Source organism: Peromyscus leucopus, chromosome 12, assembly GCF_004664715.2.
Source record: "Peromyscus leucopus breed LL Stock chromosome 12, UCI_PerLeu_2.1, whole genome shotgun sequence".
Lineage (NCBI taxonomy): Eukaryota > Metazoa > Chordata > Mammalia > Rodentia > Cricetidae > Peromyscus > Peromyscus leucopus.
This window is the reverse complement of record NC_051073.1, coordinates 17,468,130-17,489,222: the sequence shown is the minus strand read 5'-3', so window position 1 is coordinate 17,489,222 and position 21,093 is coordinate 17,468,130.

Below are 21,093 nucleotides of genomic sequence, written 5' to 3'. Positions count from 1 at the left end.
TCAAGCTTTTTGTGTAGAATGGAATATGTGTTTTATTTCATCTTAAAAATACAGCTAGAATAAGCAGTTTATAACTCTATTTACTCAGTCAAGTACAGGAAATGAATAGATAATTATTCCAAAGTTATATATGGACTGTAACTCAAAATAATTATGGAGTATCATCCATAACTGTTACATTTCCAGAATTAATATGCAATATACTATAAATTTTGAATTATACCTGCCTTCAACGAAATGTCTTCAGGATTTTAAGACATTACTTTAGTCACTTTGACTAATTATTCCTTTCTGGGATTCTTATTTCCTCTGTGTGTGAATTGATTTCATCAGTCCTGTTACATTAAACAAAAGTATATAAAACTCACTGCAGGTGGAAGCCAGGCATAATAAAAACAAACTGCAAAAAATGAAGGCAAAAAAAATAAAAAAGGATTTTGATTTGATCAATTTTCTTATGAGTGAATCCCACCCAGTAAAATGGAAGCATAAACATAATGGCTAATGCAGGAAATGGCTGTTTGTAAAGACAGAAGCTATGATTGAGTCTACTATGTGGATCTTGCCCTTATTTTTTCTGATATTCCATGGAAGGCATTCTAGCCTTTACCACAGCTAGGCCCCGGGTGGAGCTCCAGGAGTCCAGTTGGTGAGAAAGAGGATGGTTTATATGAGTGAGAATTTTTGAAACCAAGGTTGGATAAAGCACAGGGACAAATAGCCAAACGAATGGAAACACATGAACTATGAACCAAAGGCTGAGGGGCCTCCAACTGGATCAGGCCCTCTGAATAGGTGAGAGAGTTGATTGACTTGATCAGTTTGGGAGGCATCCAGGCAGTGGGACCCGGTCCTGTGCTCATTGCATGATTTGGCTGTTTGAAACCTGGGGCTTATGCAGGGACGCTTGGCTTAGCCTGGGATAGTAGACTGGATCTGTTTGGACTGAGTCTAACAGGTCAATCTCACTCCTCTGGGGAGTCTTTGCCCTGGAGGAGATGGGAATGGGGGGTGGGCTGGGGGGAAGGGGAGGGGGACAAGAAGGGGGAGAACAAGGGAATCTGTGGCTGATATGTAGAATTAAATTATATTGTAAAATAAAATAAAATTAAATTTAAAAAAAGAGAAAAAAATTTCAAAATTCAATAATCAAACCAATTTCATGTCCATACATTTAAGTATCATAGGATATATTTTCTATTAGCACTGAAAAATATAACACATGGATGAAGTCTCCACAACAAATCATGTTCATGTCACAGCCTAGTGTTTCCTCAGCAAGCACAGTATTACCTGAATCATTATTCCTCTGAAAACTGAAAATGAGCAATCACAAATAATGAACTTTTAAGCCCATAATAATAGAGTTTTAGAGGTCACAAATAATGTTCAAATTTGCCTTTTGTTCAGCCATATATCTTCAATATAACTCATATGTACTGTACATGGTTCCCACTTGTAGTGTTATTGGTAAGGAATGGTAAACTTGTCACAACTCAGCCTTGCAAGTAAAATGTCTAATAATGCTTGAGATGATTATGTCAGGAGGCACTGTGAGTACTGTGAGTAGATTCTGGGGAAGCTTTAATCTTTATGAGAATCCTTGATGAGGATACTATACTGGTTAGTATGGCTGTCAGAGAGCAGTGAGGTAAACCTATAATCACTTAATAGCAGTTAACAAGGAAATTTCTGTTGCTTATTTCTTCCTTTTCTGTCTGTGTCAGTGAGATTTCATTACCACAGCATAGCACATCTTTTTGGCAACAATGATATGAGTCTGTTAAAAAGTAAATTGAGCAATAACGCAGAGAGAAAATGGGACTATTCAAGAGCTACATGCAATTATCTGAAGGCCCCAAGGAGAACAAAGTGGAGCATCTGTTGCTAAGGGAAAAAACAGCAGTCGATGTCTACCTACATGCAGGGAAAATCAACAGGCTAACATGGGCAAACATTTTAATAGAGCAACCATCTGCAGCCTCACTCACCTTGTACTTAACCGGGACCAAAGCCACAGAGACCAATAAATCAAAAGCTCAGAAAGGATTGTGTGAGGCTCAGTAATAAAATTGTCATCTAGAACCTTTAATTTTTTTTTGCTTTATCTCTTCTTCTGTTTTTATGCTCAGTTTATTACAGAGATTTGTGACTATAAAAAATAAAAATGAAAAGAGTAAAGAAGATGCTAGGATATTTTCCACAATGTCATTTGTACAGCAGTGTTTATGTAGACACTCAGTTTTCAGATAAGCAGATGTATAAAAGAGCAGATAAGATATACAAGACTTTTTCTTATATATATTGATGGATAGGGACAATGAAAGAATGAAAGTTAACCTACAGGATGTTAAGTCTAAATGTGATTTTTCCTATCTACAACATAAATACTTCACGATCCATAATTTCAATTTCATTTCAAGTGCTAACAACAAGCACATACACAAACACACATACTGGATATTTTGCCATAAATACATGAGATAAATTTTCTATAACAGTACTTCAACTCATTATTGTTTTCTGAGAATACCATGGTCCAAATGGATTATATGAATTTTTGGATTCATAACACTGAAAATGTAAAATCCTTTATGCGGCCTAATTCGGGTGGACCTTTAGCAACATTCTGTGCTTCTGGGATGGAAAAATCAAATTTCAACATGAGTCAAGCTGATAGCATAGGTACATAACTGACTATGGACCAGCCTGCTTCTCATCTCAAGCTCACCAAGACAAAATAATTAGGTAAGTTTGCTTCTCAAAAGAAGCTAGAAATTCCAATTTCAATGGATTATCCACATAAGATATGAGGAAGCTAATCCAATAGTGTGTAAACATTGCTTATGTTTGATGAGTCTATAAATGTGACAACTTGGAACATTCAAATCTTTGCCCCTATTTGTGGGCATTTTCATTAGGAAGCAGGCTAGAAAAGAATGAAAATATCTCAACAATGATAAACATCAGGAATCTCATCTCTTACTTGTTTTCTTGAAATACAAGCCTAGTGTCAAAAGGTTCTGTGAATAGGTTCAGTTCAATGTGATCAACTAAATCTGTACAAAGCAAAGATTTCCTTAATCTTTATTTGTGATTTAGTGACAGAAAAAAAGAGAATCAGAAGTCTACTTTTATTGAAGGTCAAGAGTTTAAATGAGTAAATTTCATAGTTGAACTGGAGGTTGATATAAAATGATGTTAGTGGGATTTAGCAATGATACTGTAGCCTCTAAAGGCTGACTTACAGGACTATGGTGAATTTCAGTTGCCCACACACAGTCTTTGTATATGCCAGTTATGACTATCCCATCTAGGTTACATATGTACACAATTTTATAAAATACTAATAATTAATAAGAATTGATTTAAGGGGAAAATGTGGAAGAATTACCAGTTTATGTTTATATTGAATACAAGTGAAAAGGACTTTTGCTGAGGCAAGGGAAATAAAGACTGGAGCAGAGGAGTACAAATCATATTTGGGATGAAATTGTTCTATCATGCTTGCTTCAGATATTATTGTCATTTATTTTTAATAACTACAGAAGAAAAATGAAATAACTACAGAAAGCACACACTGTTGGGAATGTGCTATGAACTCAAGTTTGACTAATTCACTTCAGTGGGGTAAAAATGTTAATTTCATAAACAATTAGACTTGTAATACAAATACAACATCAACACATATACTTGCTGTACACTTCTAGTTCGACAATGTCCCTTTTGTTTTCCTTTCAAACTCTAGTATCACAAAAGTGTAATTAGTAGGAAAACAGCCAGGTCGCATATTGTTTGCATTTTTGGTTTGTAAGAGCATGCTTCTAGAAATCCAGGAAAAGGATGCATTTTCTTGTTGAATCTTATTACTATTCTTTTCCTTCTGTGGACTTATATGAGTTTATTTTTTCCAAAATACATCACTTTTGCTTCCAATGAAGCTCTTAACCCCTTTGCCTCTCTCCATCACTACCAGTAAAGGTGTGGTGGGATTCTGCATTGTTGTGGATTTAGAGTGACTTTAAAGCCACATTTTTCCTTCAGCAACCTTACTGTATGTAGGTACATTGGATTCTTCATAACATAACATCAACTGAGTCATTTAAGCTTTATTTTAGCAGAAAATCAAAAGACCATACAAACAGGGATAGGGAAGGTGGGGTAATACCCATCTACTGCCAAGTACAAGTTGTGATTGGTAAATCGTGTGGAAATTTTAATTTAACAGAAACTGCCAAGAGTAGTATTGGAAGAGCGTGAGCACCAGTTTCTTTTCAATACCAGTGACATGCTTTGGCATTGTGGAACCTTATAGATAATAGGAACCTTGGTCCTCAAGGGAGTCATTCTAGACATTATGTGGCTTAGTAGATAATGCTAGGTGGAGGTAGGACTCAGTTCATTTGCTTTCTAGAGTACACAGTCAGTAAGATATATAAGAGGATATAATAATCATGCTATAATAGTGACCTCTAGTAAAAGGTAATATCTTACAAGTGAATAAATAGAAGGTCACCATTGGGAATGTGAATAAAGATAGATGTATTTTGATAATATGTTAATTTAGGTAAATGATGCCATATATTTTAACTATAGAGCTCAATTATTAGTTTACTTACTGTTTATATATGGATAAACATGAACAGAAATTTTAAAAAAGATTCACAACAAAAAATAAAATGAAATGCAAACATTTTAAGCCTTTTTAAATGATTCTTTAGCTTCAGATATATGTGTTCAACTCATTCTTACTGATTTAAAAACTTTTTAGACAAAAATCACTGTTGAAAGCCCAAAAGATGTTTTGAAGGAGTCAAAAAGTAGGTGACATATAGCAATAAAGACATTTGGTATTTTTGCTATTGCTGAGAAAGCTTGATTATATACTTTGCCCTTTAATTGATTTTCAGCTCTTCTATCAAAGCACATTTCCCATCAAAAACACCAACCATGACAGGAGAACACCTCCTTCATAAAAACACATTAATGCCTCTTTCTTTAGACATTTCACAGAAGAAAGTCAGAAGTTCTGATAATGAATGAAAAGTTGGCTCAGCAACATAGTTATTATTGTAAAATTAACTTTAAAAAAGTCAAGTAGTTTTTAAAAAAAGGCAGGCATACTGAAGATTAAGCAAAAAGTCTTGTATCATCACAAGTCATTATTAGTAGTAGCAGATACATATGCACAAATCAAGTTCCTACCGAAGCAAGAGGGACAAAAATCAAGTTAATTACTCTTATGAATAATTATATGAAACAGATGTCAAGTACTTATTACAGTGCCTGACACAGAACTAAAATGCTTTAAAATGGATTAGTAGATGAATCGACGAATAAATAAATAATATTATCACTTGAAAGATCTTGCTAAAAATAAGAAGAAATTGATTCCAGCTCACTTTGAGAGAAAATACAATCATTAAAAACATAACTGAAACATCACAGAATGTTGGAATCAGAAGAAAAAAAACACAGGGACAGAAAGCTGAGAAAAAAATTCATGGATGCTTCACAAATAGGAGCAGTTTTATGAGGGATATTGCTGTAGAATATGTGATGTCACCAATACCAGAGTAGTGATGTCTCCATCTAATGTACAAATACTAACACTAAGTACTACCCTTTATGTATAATCTGTCCATTCTGAAACTCATATGTAAATTTGCCACTGCCAATGTTACACTTGCAAAAAAAGAAAAAAGAAAAAAAGGCTCCCATGGCCTGCTTGCCTGTAACCCTAGGAGCCAGCCTACCCAACATGACAAGCTTTGGGCTTAGTAAGACACTGTCCTTAGTGCATGAGCTGGCATACCACCCATACACAAAGCATACAACACACATGTACACTATTTAGTTTATCACCACACCTAATAGAAATGTAGAGTTATTTCTTAGGCAATGTTGTTCTTCCAAGAAAATTGTGAATAAAACATAGATAGGAATTATTAAGCATTCAAATATTCTAGGTCTAAATGCAATGGCAGAGCAAGGAGATGATTTCCATATTCCTAATAACTTTCTATTTCATCCATTAATTTTAGAAAATTTCAATATATAATACATGCAATGGAGATGGACTATTTATTTTCTTATTTATCCTATTTCTTATAGCTAAAAAACCCTCTGTTTATATTAACCATTATTTTTGTGACTCACTTTCGTGATTGTATTTTATCATGTGACTCAAAAGAAGGCTATTATTGAAAGAGGAATAGTCAAATATGTTTACATATGTTTACATATTTGACTCCTTCTACATGTTATTGGCTCCCATTCAACTCTGGCATATTGTGAATAAGCAATTACCATACTGTTTTGATCTTTCAACAACCACAATCTTAAGTGAATTCAACTCTTACTTTTCTACAGTAAAAATCTACATGCATTTTAGGGTAGTAGCCATACTTATATTAGAATGCTACTGGAATCATTATAATAATTTAATAACATTTTTGAGATATGGAAATTTCTTTTGATACTATTAACAGCAAAATTAATAGTGAGATGAGATTACTATTTGAATTACACTGACAGTCTTTTAAAATATGTAGATGACTTAAGTAGTATATAATACTTTTCTATAAAATTCATAAAATAATTGAGTAACATATCTTAAGTATATTGGTAGTTTATTATTAAATACTAATATATTCAATATTTTAAAGCAGCATATCTATGAAAATCTCTATAAGAGTTCAATATACATCTGGATATACTTTTTTTTTTTTTTGGTTTTTAGAGACAGGGTTTCTCTGTGTAGTTTTGCACCTTTCCTGGAACTCACTTTGTAGAACAGGCTGGCCTCAAACTCACAGAGATCCACCTGCCTCTGCCTCCTGAGTGCTGAGATTACAGACGTGTGCCACCACCAACCATCTCTGGATAAACTTTTGATAGTGTCTGTGTAGCTTTGTATAAAGTTATGCAAATTGTATTTAAAGGTGGTTGGCAAACACAAATAGCTGAAAGGAGAGATTTCCTACTCTAAGATGACAAGATATAGTATAAATGTACTGAGCTGTTTGGCTATAAGAATTAATAATAGTACAGAAAGGGTCCTTGCTTCATCTAGACTTCTTCATTACCACAAAGGCAGCAATCATAACAACAATTAAAGACTCAGTGTGACAATTTCTCACAGTACTGACAAAACCCCATTCTAGGATTATAGTGGAGGTATATTTACATCTGTGTGAGGAGCTATGAAGAAAACATTACAACCTTGGAATGGGGTGACATTTCTTGGAAAGTACAAAACTCTATCTTATATGTGAATAAATTATACAATGTGTAAAGCATAAAAATAATTGTAGTAATAATTATTTTTAATTCTAAAATAATTCTAAAGATGTGAACTATAGGACATGGAGAGGTTTGATACATTTCTGACATAATTAGCCAACAAGTGTTTATCTAAGTTTTCATACAGCTATTCTTTAACTAGTAAGAAAAACTGTAGGGTTAAAAAAGCCAGTGAAAGAACACCCTCCCCCAACCAACTCAGGACTTGAAATCTAACCAATCCCTGAGCATGAAAACCAACTAATCCCTGAGCATGGAACTAACCAATCCCTGAGTATAAAATCCAACCACTCTCTGAGCTTGTCCCAAGCTCTAGAATTGAGAGTTTACCAATCCCTACCCTGAAAATCTTCTCTCTGCAAAGCTCTGCCCCTAAGAAACCCTATATAAGCCTTGTACTGTTCAGTTTAGGTTTGCTTTTTTCCACCCTAGAAGCAGATGACACTCTCCTGGATTCCTCCCTCCCAATAAACCTCTTGAGTGAAGTTTATTGTAATGACTTTCTTTTGCTGGAGCAGAACAGAGAAGCGCTGTAACACAGGAGTAGAGCGATCTGTAATGGCTCTCCCTAAAGCAGAGCAGAGCAGAACTGTAACATTTTGGCTGGGAAACTTTCCCTTGCTGGAGCCAAATTGTTAAGCTCCAGGGAAGCTGAGCAGAGCTATAACACTTCTCTGGAGCATATCTGAATAGAGTTGTCAAAACCTCCATAGGTAACCCCTCCCCTGTTGGAGCAGAATTGTTATATTTGCATTAGGGAAAACTTTCTGGAGCAAGGACTAAAACGCCTGTAGTGGTTAGTCATTCCAGCTTTGATCTGGAAGTTCCAACCCCCATTGAGGCTTCGGCAACTGTCACGCCTACAAGGCGGGCCAAGGGAGGCACCTAGAGACCGGAGATCTGGATGGGCTAGTGGTCTCTTGGTTTCTGGGCCCTAGATGGTGGCGGTTGACGGAGCAGAGCTCCAGAGAACACTGCTGGACTGAGATACACCTTCCCCAGACCCTGAGACCTACCTAGCCCTTCATTTGTAAGTTATCTACTAAAGAAATCTTCCTTTTAACTACGTGGAGTGGCCTTAATAATTTCACCAATAGTCCCCCACCAAAATAGAGCTGTAGGTATTCTTTGGCTTCCAACTGCCAGCATATCATTTTCCTTCAGAGATATAAACATGTGCAAAATGACAGTCTAAGAAAAGGGCAAAAAGAAAATATCTCATGGTCCAGAAATGTATAAACAGTATAAAACAAATTGCTCTTTAATAGTAATGTTATCATGTAAACATTCCAGGCCCACCATTAGAACATGATGGCCTCATAAACATCTGCGTCTAACAAACATCCTGACCACAGAAACATTTGAGTTTGATTTTCTGAATTCTCTCTCTCTCTCTCTCTCTCTCTCTCTCTCTCTCTCTCTCTCTCTCTCTCTCTCTCTCTCTCGGCCATGCACTTTGCTAAAAAAGTTAAAAATAAACAAAAACCTCTCTGATGTGTGTTCCAATAGCACTATCTCAAGGAAAATACTCTCAGTCAATTTGAAAGGCCATACTCTCTTTGGAAATGTCTTAAAAGCTCAGGATTCAACTGAGAAAGAGGCACATGTAAAATATTTTTGCATAATTACTAGAGATTTGTAGAGCTACTTATAAAAGTCAGAGATCCTAGATCCAAGATCAAAAGCCTTTGTAACCTGGGAACAAATATCTTTTTCTGTGTGAGGAAGACAAAGTCGTCTTTGTCTAGTAGTGGGATGGCAACTGGGTCTCCTTTATAGATGATTGCTCTTCAGGGGAAATTTTGGGATATCTTTGGCCATCAGAAGTGGAATGATTCTACAGGATTCTGGAGAAGAGTCCAGACAGGCTGCTACTCATTCTGAAGGGCATGCAATAAAAATTTCTGGTCCAAAATATCAGAGTAGAGAGACTAAAATATTCACATTGAAAGAAATGGAAGAAAGAGAAGAACATATTACTACCAATTTGTTTTGAGACACCCTTTTGTTAGATTCCTAGAGAAGTCTCACGAAAGACCACCATCCATGTATGCAACCAAGAAGAGTGTTTATTATCCTGAGAGTAAAGGTACCAGGATGCTGGGGTCACAAATCTGACACAAGGGCAAAATGGCAACCCTGAAAAGAGCATGCAAGCTCCTTATAAGCACAGCTAGAGGGAGATTCAGGGGCAGTTAGGTTATCTCAAACATAATTGGTTAAGCAAGCATCAGTCAGATTAGTACATTTTTAATTGGCTATGGTTATAGTTTAACAATTTGGGGGCATACTTGGGAAGGCAGGGTAGATTTTAGGGAGATTACAGGAACTGTCCATTTTGGACATTGCCTTGCAGTTTTGTGGGTGCTAGCTGTCTCAGGCCTGGAATGTATTATCTCCCTCATCTCTGTGTACATGTTATCTCCCTCATTGCTCTTTTAGGAAATTGAAACTCAGGCCCAGTTGTAAAATAGGTAAAGTTCAGATCTTACACCTTTTAAACTTTATCTGTGTATGATAATCTCATTCTGGAGAAGGACACAGTCCAGGCTGGAAAAAAAAAATTGAAATACCTGCCCTTCCAATTACTATTGAGAGAGGGTACAGCCAGGCAGTGGTGGTACACACCTTTAATTCTAGCACTCGGGAGACAGAGGCAGGCAGATCTCTGTGAGTTCAAGGCAAGCCTGGTCTACATAGTGAATTCCAGGACAGCCAGAGCTACATAGAGAGCCTATCTCCAAAAACCAAAAAACAACAAAAACAAAAATAAGAATGAAGGAGGGGAATATTATGCCAGTCCATCATCATTTCCTCACACTAAGCCTCTACTTCTTCACTTTACTAAAGATCTGTGCAATTTAGCCTGCAGAAAAATTTCCCAGGGAATGACAGTTACTAAAGATTAAAAAAAAAAAATGATCCATTTGCTCCATTTCATAAGATAGGCCATTCATTTCTAGACACCACTGTGTGAAAATACATTTCAGAATCACGTAATTTTTTAAGCAATTTCATGTAAATCATTATACTTGTCTTATTGCACTTTCTATATGTTCATAGCTTGACTATCATCTTTATTGTATTAAGAAAGGCAACTGGAGACATTTCAACTAAGGAGCCACAGTCAGTTGTTAAATCTCAATCTTGTTTTGTAGCCAGGTGGTCACCAGAGCAGTATCTAGTTCCTCTGGGCTTTAGTCTCATCAAAAGAATAGAATTTAAAACTGACCAATTGTCTGTTTCTTAAATGTGTCCCTGGGCAATCTGCCCTCACCGACTTTCAGACTACAGTTGACTCTGAGTAACTGAAATGGTAGAAAGAAAAAACTGTAGTTAAGGAAGCTGTGTCAGTAAGACTGCTTTTTTATATGTCTGCATCACATATGTGTGTGAATAACAGTGTGTCTTTATGTGAAAGCTCAGTGGTTAAAAAAAATGTATGTGCATGATGGATTTATCTTTTCAAAGTACAGTTAAAGGAGAGACTTCTTTTTATTGGACAAAGAGATCAAAGTGAGAAATACCTAATTTTAATATTTTAGAACTTAACTGATGGTTCTAAAAATATGGAATTTTTCTGAAATTGAAATATGTTAGATTTGAGTTATCAAATTAAAAGTACTATAAAGAATTAAAATTATTATTTATTCAAAGAAAAGCATTTTGTTGATATGGATTTTTCTCCCTATTCAAACTTTTTAGCACTCATTCGGTTGTATAGATTCTTTTATAAACTATTTATTTGTCATAAAATTATCATTAAGATTCTTTTATCTTTTGACAATATAAGCCATTCTATTGAGTCTTAGGAGGGTCTATGAGGCCCCGTAATTTAACTGCAGAGTATAAGCATGTACTTTACCTACCATTCTGGCCCTAGGAACATGTGGTGATTTTCCAGAATCATTCACTGCATGACTCACTGCTCATACTGTTATTCATCTTGAGGAGATTAATATAATGGTTTCATTTATGCTCTGCTTTAACTGATTTAGAATATGCTTCATTTTCCCAATTCTAGCTGTGTCTAAATTAGCAGGACACAGTCCATTGCAATGTTTATGCAAGAGTAGGTTTGGGACCACTTATTCTAGATCTGGTGAAGATGTTCATATTTCAATGATTTCATATGGAGGCCAAGAAGGCTTTTGGAAAAAAACAAACAAACAACAAAAAAAAAACTCTTTGTTGATAAGCACAGTGAGATTTGGGAAAGCTAATGAATGGTTGGTTTAAAAAAAATGTCATTTCTTTTTCTTGGCAGATTGTACATTACAGTAAATAGCATACTTAAACCTGAAACATTTGTTTCTTCAGAATTTATTTAATGAAATTGTCTTATATTTCTTAAACTACAACAAAAAGAGAAATGAAGGCAGAAAAATCCCCATAAAAATGTGCTAAAAAGCAAATCAAAGAGATTAAAATCAATTAACAGAATTTGTGCTTATTTTGCTTTATTTTCAGCAAATAATTTTTAGTGGATTGCATGAGATGTGCACCATAGTCATGCGCATTCTTGGTCACAGTTAATGGTGCAGTTTGTGGGAGACTTAGGAAGTGTGGCCTTGTTAGAAGGAGTTTGTCAATGGAGAACAGCTCTGAGACAAAGCTTTGTCCTGTGTAGAATTCACTCTTTCTGTTTGTGCTTTTGTTTGAAGAAATGAGCCCTCAAATCCTGCCCCAGATATCATGCCTGGCTCCTACTATTTCCACTATACAACCATTAACTTGAACCTTTTGAAACTGTAATCCCCAAATAAACTCATTCTTCTAAAAAAATAGGCATAGTGTTTTATTAAAGTTGTACATAAATACTAGTACATAACTAAAGAAATTTTTAGCTGAAAAAAGACTCAAATATTTCACAGGTATATGTTTTGTTTTCTAATTCACATTTTCAGAAGATCAGAAGGCAACCCTACAAAAGGGTTTTGATTCAAGTATAACAAAATCCTAATAGTTAAAATAATAATAAAAACAACAAAACCAACTATTTTAAAGTGTTTCTGGTATTGCGCATATCATGCACATACTTTGCTCAGTCCAAACATTATTGTGAGGTATTGTTGGTTTTCTTTGTATTTTGTTTAGAAGAAGCAAAACTGTGTAATCTGTTCAGAATTATACAACTAGGATGTAGTAAAGCCATAATTTGAACCATGTGAAAAAAGACTCTCTGTGTACTAGTCTGCCTTTATATAACCAAGCAGAATTTTTTTCTCAGGGATCAAAAAATTTCTCTAAAATGCCTAAAATATATTTAACTATGTGGTGACAAGAATCATTAGAATCTTCTGGGAATTATGACCAAACTCAAAGAAGAGGGTTGAAATAGCAAACTAGGCTAAGTATACAAAAACATCTTTCCTTCCTTCAAACTCTCCCATATATCCATATTCACTCTCCTTCAAATTCAAGTCATTTTACACTAATTGTTATTGTATGCATATTAGTATATGAATATGTAATGTACCTGTATATATGTTTTCAGGGCTGACCTTTTGACATTGGGCAACCAACTGGTGTGTTCTTCCCTGGGAAAGTCAATCTCTCACTTTTCCAGCTTTCCTCAGTAGCCTATAGTTCTTTCTGCATGGTTGAGACTTCCTGGGCATTTTTCTGTTCAGTGTTGCATAAGCATTGGTGCTGTCCTTGCTCCCCTCATATTTGGCTAGTCATGTTGGTGAGACTTTATGGTTATGACTTCTGTTTTAATAGTAGACACAGTAACTAGTAGATACTAGTTACATTACTAGTAAACACAGTCTCATAGCAAACTCCTGGTTCTATGGCTCTTACAATCATTCCCCCCTTCCAAAATGTTCCCTAAGCCTTAGGTATAGGAGTGTCTTGGAGATGTATCAATTATGCTCTTTTTACCCCTTCTTGTCAATGATTCCTGAATCTCGGGAGGACACTGTACACATGTGCCTGTTAGGACTGAGTATTTGCAGTCTCATACTCTTTGCACCTTAACTGAGCGACATCATTATGTTAATCATCACCTACTCAAAGTGGAATCTTCTCATATGAGAGCTGAGATGTGCATTGAGCTACAGGTATAATGGTAAGTTATTAGGAGTCAGTTTGATGTTAATTTAACATCATAATAGTAGTAGGCTCTCCTCTAGGGGCTGTGACCTATCCAGGCACAGGCTCTTAGCTGAATAATAGTGCCAGATATGAGTTTCATCTTGTGGAGTTAGGCTTCAATCCAATTAGAAAGTTATTGGTTACTTCCATGATGGGATAGATGACTACTGTTATATCAATCATTACTATAGCACACAGGGTTCATTTTTGGGTAAGACTGATGATTTCACCATGGTAAAAGCTAACTATCAGAGATAAACCTTTCAATTAGTACCAGCTTGATTTCATCATGCTATGTGATTTAATTATGTGGTGTCTTCAGTCATGTGGTCTTACCCTCAAGTTTTGGAAGGTAGAGAGGAACAATGGCTCTTAAAATGTTTGAGAGGACAGTGAGAACTCACTGGCCAAGAATTCTAAAACAAATAACTCATTCTTGGTTGATGGGTGGAGCTCTTTGAACCTTTACCAGTTTAATATTTTGTGTGATCTATAAGTCATGTTTTTCTTAAATATACTCAGTTGAATTAATTTGTGCATTTTCTTTGACATTTGGTGCTTTGACTAAAAAGTGGGTACCATTAAACAGTTTTTGCCACCAAAATATACAATGTTTTATAGTTACAAATATTGCAAATAATACATCCTACAGTAATATATCTTTTTATTTCAATGTACATAAAAACAAAAAAAATTAATTGATCTTTCCATCTATTTACATAGCTATATTATACATATGCATGTACATATATGTGTATATATATATGTATATATTCTACGTATAGTTCAGACTTCTTGTTTTTAAGCACAATTAAGTATTTCTGATCCCTGCCTCAAAATGTTTCCTGAACCTTTGCTTTTAATCTTCTATAGTAGGATCAGCTATCTAAAAAGTGATTCTGAATACTATGCCTGTTCTCTATTTTGTTCTTTCCCTGTATTTCATCAGAAACAGTATTTATCTCTCTTAAAAAAATATTCAGAAATATTTTTGTGTGAACAAGTTAAGATTACGCACCTGGGACTAGAGTAATACTACTAAAGATGAACCATCCTTCCAGTGAAGTGCAACAAATCAGTAATTTTGCTTTTAGTAGTGAAATTGCCCAATTGGGAGGACAATGTGTGTGGGGGGGGAGGGGGGGGCTAAAGTTACTCTGCATCCGAAGTGCACAAGTTAAATATTTTAGAGCACTGCTAATAGATTGAGGCTGAAGTATCATAAAACTTTCTCTGTTTATCTCTTAAATTTTATGTTCTACATCCTGGATCTTATTTATAATTCTTATATTGGCCTCTACTTATGAATTCACAACTGCTTTGTTCTCTCAAAGGCACTCCAGTTCTCTATATTTTATGCCTGGCTTTGCTAAATCAATTAAGTTCAATTGAATTTAGCTAAAGAAGTCACATAACTAAACCCAGAAGCCCGCATTAACAAAGACATACTGCTGCATTCACTCCCAATGAATATTTAGTAGCCTCCATATTTCTTCAATATGAAAACACACCTGATTTATTATTTAAATCTGTAAATAGAACAAAATTGATTAGTCTTAAAATCATAGCCTCTATTATCTAAAGAGAAGAAAGTGTAGTAAAAAGAAAATAGTAGGATTCATGACAGCCGTTCTGGTTGTTTAAACATACAATTTAAGTAGACGTCCTAGCGGGGCGTGGCTTGTTCCACCCAGCATGAACGTTTCCTTTTTTTTTTTTTCCATAAAGAGGGAATACTTTCATCAAAAATAACATAGGAAATGACACTTCTAACTTTACCAACATCTTACTTATATGTATATGCTGCAATGAAACACTATGACTAAAAGCAACTTGGGCAGGAAAAGGCTTGTTTTGCTTTAAACTTCTACATCACTGTTCTTCATGGGAAAAAGTCAAGGCAGGTAATTCAGTCTGGAGGTAGGAGCTGATGCAGAGGCCATGGAGGAATGCTGTTTACTGGTTTGCTCATGCAATGCCTTTATCAGCCTGCTTTCTTTTATTTTTATTTTTTATTATTAAGAAATGTTCTGCCGGGCGGTGGTGGCACACGCCTTTAATCCCCGCACTCGGGAGGCAGAGGCAGGCAGATCTCTGTGATTTTGAGGCCAGCCTGGTCTCCAAAGCGAGTTCGAGGAAAGGCGCAAAGCTACACAGAGAAACCCTGTCTTGAAAAACCAAAAAAAAAAAAAAAAAAAAAAAAAAAAAAAAAGAAAGAAAGAAATGTTCTATTCATTTTACATACCAACCACAGATCCCCTGCGCTCTCTCCTTCCACTCTTTAGCCTTCCCCTCATCCCACCCCCTCCTCCAAGGCAAGGCCTCTCGTGGGGAGTCAGTAGAGCCTGATACACTCAGTTGAGGCAGGTTCAAGCACCTACCACTGCACCAAGGCTGTGTAAGTTGTCCCACCCTAGGCAGTGGGCTCCAAAAAGCCTGCTCATGCCCTAGAGATGGATCCTGATCCCACTGTGAGGGAGCCACATGTTCAACTATGTTCATAGCAGCATTGTTCATCATAGCCAGAATCTGGAAAACAACCTAGATGCCCTTCAACTGAAAAATGGACGAAGAAAATATGGCACATATACACAGTGGAGTAATACTCAGCAGAGAAAAAAAACAATGACATGAAATTTGCAGGCAGATGAATAGAACTAGAAAATATCATCCTGAGTGAGGCAACCCTTACTCAGAAGGACAAACATGGTTTGTACTCACTCATAAGTGGATACTAGATGTAAAGCAAAGTATAACCAGACTACAACCCACAGCTCCAGAGAAGATAACTAACAAGGAGAATCCCAAGAGGGACATATGGATCACCCTGGAAAAGGAAAATGGATGAGATTTCCATGAATATACTGAGGGTGAAGGTGGGGCAATGGAGGGTAGGGGATGGAGGAGGATGAGAACATAAGGGAATGAGATGGTCGAGCTGGAACAGGGATGGAGTGAAAGAGCAATGAGAGAGGTACCATGATAGGGAGAAACACCGTGGTGATAGGAAGACACTGGTGCCAGGAACATTTCCAGAAATCCACAAAGATGACCCCAACTTAGATGGCAGCTATAGTGGAGAGGGTGTCTGAACTGGCCTTCCCTGGTAATCAGATTAGTGAATACCCTAACTGTCATCATAGAGCCTTCATTCAGTAACTGATGAAAGCAGATGCAGAGATCCACAGCCAAGCACCAGGCTGAACTCCAGGAGTCCAGTCCAAGATCAGGAAGAGGGATTACATGAGCGCGCGGGGTGGGGGGTGGGAGGGGTCGGAGGTGGGGGGGTGTCAAGATATTGTTGGGGAAATCTACAGAGACAACCAAACCAAACTAATAGGAACTCATAAACTGTGGACCAATAGCTGTGGATCCTCCATGGGATTGGACTAGACCTTCTGCATAGGAGAAACAGTTATATAACTTGATCTGTGTGAATGTTTCTGTAGAGATCAGTATTCAAGGAGAATCTGAACTGAAATTACATGTGACTTGTTTATACAAACTCACAATGGGTAAAGGATTATTGAAAAAATGGGAACAACACAGACTTGTCTTTTGAACAAAATAGTTGAGGGACTTGAGGATATTTTTGTGATTCCTTTGTATCAAAAATTGTACCAGCCAGGCGGTGGTGGTGGTGGTGGTGGTGGTGGTGGTGGTGGTGGTGGTGGTGCACGCCTTTAATCCTAGCACTCGGGAGGCAGAGGCAGGCGGATCTCTGTGAGTTCGAGGCCAGCCTGGACTACCAAGTGAGTTCCAGCAAAGGCGCAAAGCTACACAGAGAAACCTTGTCTCGAAAAACCAAAAAAAAAAAAAAAAAAAAAAAGAAGAACTGGCCAATAAAATGGCCAGAACAGGGAGTTTAAAATAAAGGAATGAATAGGATCTCAGGAGAATAATTGTGTAGCTGGTGTTTTTTTGTTTTTTGTTTTTTGTTTTTTGCCACTTAAACATTGACAAAGAAATTGTTGGGCAAGAAAAATCTATACAAAGTTCTACCAATATAAATATCAGAACTGTATCAGCAAGTAGAATACATGAATTTATTCTGTCTCATGTTGCTTGCTTCCAGTGATCAAGGGTACTTAACTTTCTTTATTTGGATATCTCTAATGAAGGAATACTTTTAAGTTCCTCAACATACACAAAATCTGGGTCATTATAAAACAATCCTTAAGCAATAAATTAAACAAAGGAATAAGACAAAGAATAATTTAAATCATGTTACTTATTGCACATTTCTGTTCTATCTCCAAATGTTACATAGACACCAAGTAATAATAATATATTTTGGAAGTATTCTATAAAAGAAACATAGATGTTATATGGATCAATGAATCTTCTTTGGGAGATAGACTTCTATCTTAGTTACCTTTTTATTGCTTTGAAGAAACACAATGACCAAGGTAGCTAATAAAATAAAGCACTTAGTTAGGGGCTTGATTATAATTTCAGAGGTTTAGTCTAAAATCCTCTTGGCCAAGAGCATCACAGCAGGCAGGCATGGCACTAGGTCCTTAGCTGAAAGCTTATATTTGATCCAAGAGTTGCAGCAGAAAGAGAGTAAGGAATGGGCCTGGCCTAACTTTGAAACATCAAAGTTCACAGACAGTGACACACCTCTTTCAAAAAGAAGACGCTTGCTCCAACAAGGCCATACCTCCCAATTATTCCTTAACTGTCAACCCAACTGGAAACCAAGCATTTGGATATATAATCCTATGAGGGCCATTCTCATTCAAACCACCACAGCATCTTTACTTCATAAAACACAAGATTTTTCAAATTATACACAGTGACAGAAATAAAATAACTGCTGATAAACCTGATACAAATCCTAACCATTTAAAAACTTCCAAGAAAAAATAGATACAAATTGTATTAATCAGTCATTATAGTCCCACATATATAAATTTAAAAGTAATTGAAATTAATTAAGATATTCTTAAAATACACTAACAGAGTCAAACTGTTAGTCTAGGTTTAGCAAGCACATTGACTAGTTGCTATCTAGGTCATAAGAGTGTCAGAGCAGCATTTCTAAAATCCAACTTTTTAAGTCATTAAAAGTGGTGAGGTGATAATGAGCTAATTACAAGACCACACTTTGAGATTATTCAATAGCTCTGATAAACAAACACTAACATTCATGCCCAGAGCAAAACTTCAGAGAACAAGAGTAATCTGGTGTCATTCAAATTGGCTTTCATGACTTTGCCCCCCATTCTACAAGTTCCAAATTGAATATTCCTGTTTTGAAAGAGTTTTGACAAAACATTCTTAGGTAATAACCACTATGCCATGATACTTCTCAACAGGTTTGCTAATGGTGTATAGGCAAGCTACTGATTTGTCCATATTGATTTTTGTATCCTGACTAGTTGTTAAAGGTATTTATCAGGTCTAAATTTTTGGTTGGTATGTGTAGGGCCTTTTAAGTATAGAAACATGTCCTTTGTCAATAGAGATAACTGTCATTTGCCAGTTGAGATAATTTGACTTATCAATCCTGCCACACTGATTTGTTCTGTGTTATTCACAAAAACAAGGAAAAAGAAGTCTCAATGCCTATCAGTGGATGAATGCATAAAGAAAAATGTAATGAGTGGTACACAATGGAATTTTATTCAGCAGGAAGAAAGATGAAACCAAGAATCTCACAGGAAAATGGTTCAGGCTGAGAGCTGTTCTCTTAAGTGTAGTGCCTAGACTCAGAAACACGAATCCATCATGCCCTTCTCATATTTAAATCCTAGACTTAAGCTATTAAGTGTGTGTATACTATGTAATTTAGGCAATGTGTGTATATGTCATGAAGCGAGAATGGAGACCACAAGCCAGGGAAAACAATGTATTAATGATAGGCAAAGGGGAACTGAGGGTAGTGGAACGCACATGAGATGAAAGTCGAAATGGATGATGAGGGTTGGGCAGTGATGATGAGAACAAGCAGGGGACATCATCCAAGGAACCATGTAAGTAAACAGGAAAGCATCATCAAAAATAACGAATGTGCGAGGATGTTTTATAATAGTAATTTAAGAAAGGAACCAAAAAGCATGATTGAAATGCAAAAGCAAAAGCAAAAGAAAATGAGATTCATATACACATTATAATATTGTTCAACCTCAGGAAAAGGACATTGCATCATATGTGGTAATATGGTTGAACCAGAAGATGTTTTCTAAATGAAATAGTCCTCACATTGAAAGGCAAATATGACATCCTGATATCTACATGGAGAACCTAAAATACGCAGTGCTAGAGACAGAGAAGAGAGTAGTGATCCATAGAGACTGAAAGAACGTGCAAATATGAAAAGGAGAAAAAATTCCAATTTTGTTAGATGGGCACATTTTATAAATTTACCACACAGCAAAGTATATGTGGCTGATATATTTTACATTAAAATTTGTGTTAGTGAAGTAGATTTATGTTAAGGGATCTTATTATACACACATGTACATACAATATAGAAAGGCAGTGTGAAAAACACCAAGGTGCTATACTAGGATATTATCACTTTTGCAACAGTATTTTAAATTACACGGTTCCATGTAGATGACAAACAGGAAGCTAGAGATGATTGTTATGTCGACCTGACTCCTGTTGCTGGAGAGCTTCTCTCCAGGTTCCACCAAGCCCGCAGTCCCACAATCCATGTATAAAATAATCACTCAGACACTTATATTACTTATAAACTGTATGGCCATGGCAGGCTTCTGGCTAACTGTTCTTATATCTTAAATTAACCCATTTCTATAAATCTATACCTTGCCACGTGGCTGGTGGCTTACCAGAGTCTTTACATGCTGCTTGTCCTGGCGGTGGCTGCAGTGTCCCTCCCCCCTTCTTTCTGTTTCCCCAATTCTCCTCTCTCCTTGTCCCACCTATACTTCCTGTCTAGTCACTGGCCATCAGTGTTTTATTTATATATCCACAGCAGACTCCCATCAGTTAATATGCTTGATAAAAATAAGATTGGTCCAAATACCTATGCAAGAGGGAGCTAGCCCCTTGGGGTAACAGAAGCTGCACATTCTGCACATTTCAGGCATCTGACCCAAGCATCCTACAGCATCCTATTACCCCCTCCCCCACCCAGAACATCCTGTTCTTAATGATGAGAAGTCCCCTTGAAAAAATTTTGTTTATGACCATTTCTTTATTTCCCTTCCCCTTAGTACTTTGCGAACACTCCCCCATCCAACTTAAACCTTCCTATAACCACCCAAAATCCCTTTTAGTACTGTTGCTCTCTTTAATCATGTAGACAGCCTGGAAGTCCATACCTCAATAAAACATTGTTCTTTGGCCTCAGTGAATCTTAGGTGATCTTGCTCTCCCATAAAACTTACAGTGACATTATGGATTGTTTACAGTTATAGTCTTCAGGATCTCACAATATATACAAATGCTACCTCAAACTTAAAAAGAATGTGCATGCATTTCACACATCATTTACGTATGTTTCCTTGTCTGTATTTGGCATAATAAATTGTTAAGTCAAGTATTATCAAGGTTTTGCAAACTAGAAGCCATAGCTCAAATCAAACCATAACTGACAAGTTCAAAAATTCAGTTCCATAGTCCTTCTTATATCACCCCATCATAATCGTATCTAAGAACAAGTCAAGGATAAGGTCACTCATTTTGCATTGGCAGCTAGTTGTAAGGGCAAAGACT